This window comes from Trichomycterus rosablanca, chromosome 13, assembly GCF_030014385.1.
Source record: "Trichomycterus rosablanca isolate fTriRos1 chromosome 13, fTriRos1.hap1, whole genome shotgun sequence".
Classification (NCBI taxonomy): Eukaryota; Metazoa; Chordata; class Actinopteri; order Siluriformes; family Trichomycteridae; genus Trichomycterus; species Trichomycterus rosablanca.
Genome location: NC_086000.1, coordinates 3,051,140 through 3,055,167, shown reverse-complemented (window position 1 = coordinate 3,055,167; position 4,028 = coordinate 3,051,140).

Below are 4,028 nucleotides of genomic sequence, written 5' to 3'. Positions count from 1 at the left end.
TCAGGCTGCGCGCACCACGTGACCACGCTGCACCGTTCAGGAATGACCATCCCGAGTCACTTTACTGAGTCGACTCGTTCGGACGAACCCGTTTCCCTCAATTCGAACTAGAGTTTGATTCATCATATTAAAGCTGTGAAATATGATTCCGGTGCAGGTAAAAAATAAAGGAATAAAATAAGCTGCAAGTTAACCAAAACAATCGATTCTTCGGATTCGATTCGGAACCGTATCGCTTGACTGACTCGCTTAGGAGTCGTTTAGAAAGAGTCGAATAGCACATGAGTGAGCGTTTCATCACTAGCACTGCGTTTTATGTCGTTCGCTGTTTTAATCAGCATAAATCATTCAAGCTTGCACCAAAAGAGTTTTAATCGACTGTTTTCAGCAGGAACGTGTTTCAAATCTGATCTGTAACCATGCCAAATGGAACAGCTTGTCCTAGTATGATGTAATTAAATTGTATCTGGAAAACGCCCAATCTGGCAACACTGTTCTAGTAACCAGACATGTGTAGGGTATTTATTTAATTTCTGCACTCAAATGGATGTGGGATGTTTAAAACAAACATAAAACAATACATGGGAACCTCCTTCTTTAAACTAATTAAATTGTATCTGGAAAACGCCCAATCTGGCAACATTCCCATAACCCGTGTTCTAGTAACCAGGCATCTGTAGGGTATTTATTCATATTCTGCACTTAAATGGATGTGGGATGTTTAAAACAAACATAAACAATCAATGTGAACCTTCTTCTTTAAACTGCAGGACTTTCAAGGACATGGTGCTGAGATTTACAAAAAAAAGCATAACCAAAACCCCAAAACAACAAAATCCAGCTGCATGGACCCACATTCCAGACAGACTGGGTACAAGTGAATCCTTGCTACACCCCAATCCACAAACCCCTAGTCCACCAGTCTACCAAGTCCACTAGATGCGGTTTGGGACACAGCACATTGTTACCCGAAGTAACGAGATGCATCACCAAATCAACCCACTTTTATTAAAGTTTGCACCAGTGTTACTTATTTCTTACCTGCTGTGGTGGTCTTATCTGTCGCCTCTGTATCACCCATCGAGCCTTTAAAATCCTCACAGGTCTGTTTTTATCCTAAAAATCATGAAAAGTGAGAGGAATGTGGTCCCTTTTTTTCAGTCTGAGCCAGAGCCGGGCTTGTTCCAATCCACCGATCCGCGCACTTTCAACACCGGACATGCAAAGTAAAGTTTTGGGAATCTGCTCCCGGATTGTCGACCCCCTCTTTTTACCCGTGTACATCTGACACCTTGGAGAAAGGAAGTGTGGAGTGGACTGACCGCGACTTTCCGTCTGTCCCTGTGCCGGCCCGCCCCTTCTAACCCCCTCCTGCCCCCTCTGCTTCTCCGAACTGTATAGTAAACCGTACAGCCCAAAACTGTAAATCCCATTCCAAAATCATGTGCATTAATGTAAAGTTGCCCCTCTTTTCCAGCTGTGACCGCCTGTACTGTTATAGGAAAGCTTTCCACAAAATTCTGGAATGTTTCTGTGGGAATTTGTGTCCACAGACATGCTGGAATAAGATAGATAGATAGATAGATAGATAGATAGATAGATAGATAGATAGATAGATAGATAGATAGATAGATAGATAGATAGATAGATAGATAGATAGATAGATAGATAGATAGATAGATAGATAGATGGATGGATGGATGGATGGATGGATGGATGGATGGATGGATGGATGGATGGATGGATGGATAACTACTGGATAAACCCAAATTAATTGGCCTCCTGATTGCAAACCTAACCCTTTAAAATAAGTTTTTTTTTTTTTTTATGTCTGCTTATTATGGACATTCATTAGCAATGCCACTCTACAGATACAGCTGGCCGGGTCTGAGGGAGGTAAGACCAGATGTGGTACCATGTGGTTCCTGCTGCATCAGTGGCTCCTACGTTTAAATTTGGCCCCCACTGTTGAGACTAGACTTGTCCGAAGAACTTGTGTCATTATAAAGCAGCTTTTTACCCCATCTAGTGGTCACTGACCCTAAAAGACCCCTTTAATGACCAAATCGACAGCAGGGCACTAAAGACTTACACTAAAGACTCTACAGTGGCTGATTCTGTCCAACTATACTGCCATACTCTTTAAAATAAGTGTTTTCTTTATTCTTGTTTATTATGACCATTTATTAGCAATGCCGCTCTAAAGATACAACTGGCCGGGTCTGAGGGAGGTAAGGCCAGATGAGGTACCATGTGGTTCCTGCTGCATCAGTGGCTCATACTGTCTGGTAAGGTGCTGCTAAGAGCAGCTGAGGACCACTAGAGCATGTCTTGTTCATCCCTGCTTGCTCTGTGTAGAATCTGGCCAATGACTGGGGAAAAGAACAGGGTGATGGCTTCATAACTGCTGGAGGAGGCATGTGCTAATCTGCAGTTGCCCTCAACCAGTATGGGTGTCGTGCAGGAACCCCCCATTGTTCAAATTATCTTGCTGATGGGAAATGTTGAGACTGTACATGTCCGAAGAACCTGTGCCATTAAAAATCAGCCTTTTACCCCATCTAGTGGTCACTGACCTTAAAGACCCTTTCAATTACTATATCGACAGCAGGGCACTGCAGACTTGCACTCAAGACTCTACGCTGCCTGTTTCTGTCCAACTACACTGGTACACTCTGTGGCCAAATGTCACCCCTCTTATTTCATGATTTTAGATTGTAAGCCAGGCCTTCTCATCCACCACCAGTGCCTGACCTCCTACATACCACAGAGGTGGTACGGACAGCCTTTATATAAAAGCACTGAGCTTAGTGACTTATTGCACAAAAAGAAAACTAGTGGACAAAGAACTGAACCTTGACTGACCTGAACTTCTGCAAGCTGATTCAACATAATCTTTTTATACTTCATTGTCTGATTGACCAGGCAAGTAAACAAAAGCAGTATGCAGTTTAGAAGAGCAGTATGCAGTAGACAAAATCAGTATGCAGTATAGGGGAGAAAGATGCAGTACACAATATGCAGTATACGAGAGCAGTATGCAGTATATAAAACACCAGAATGCAGTATGATAGGCAGTATGCAGTATATAAAAGAGCAGAATGCAGTATGATAGGCAGTATGCAGAATACTAGAGCAGTATGCAGTATATACAAGAGCAGTATGATAAGCAGTATGCAGTATACTAGAGCAGTTTGCAGTATACAGTGTATGAAAACAGTATGCAGTATATAAAAGAGCAGTATGCAGTATATAAGAGCAGTATGCAGTATACAGTGTATAAGAACAGTATGCAGTATACTAGAGCAGTGTGCAGTATATTAAAGAGCGGTATGCAGTATATAAAAGAGCAGTATGATAGGCAGTATGCAGTATACAAGAGCAGTATGTGGTATACAGTATGCAGTATATGAGAGCAGTATGCAGTATATGAGAGCAGTATACAGTGTATAGTATTCAGTATATGAGAGCAGTATGCAGTATACAGTATGATGTGCAGTATGCAGATTGATAGGCAGTATGCAGTATATGAGAGCAGTATGCAGTATACAGTGTGCAGATTGATAGGCAGTATGCAGTATATGAGAGCAGTATGCAGTATATGAGAGCAGTATGCAGTATGCAGTATACAGTATGGTGTGCAGTATGCAGTATATGAGAGCAGTATACAGTATGCAGTATGATGTGCAGTATGCAGATTGATAGGCAGTATGCAGTATATGAGAGCAGTATGCAGTATACAGTATGGTGTGCAGTATGCAGTATATGAGAGCAGTATGCAGTATGCAGTATACAGTATGGTGTGCAGTATGCAGTATATGAGAGCAGTATGCAATATATGAGAGCAGTATACAGTATGCAGTATGATGTCCAGTATGCAGATTGTTAGGCAGTATGCAGTATATGATAACAGTATGCAGTATATGATAACAGTATGCAGTATGGTGTGCAGTATACAGTATATGAGAGCAGTATGCAGTATATGAGAGCAGTATACAGTATACAGTATGATGTGCAGTATGCAGATT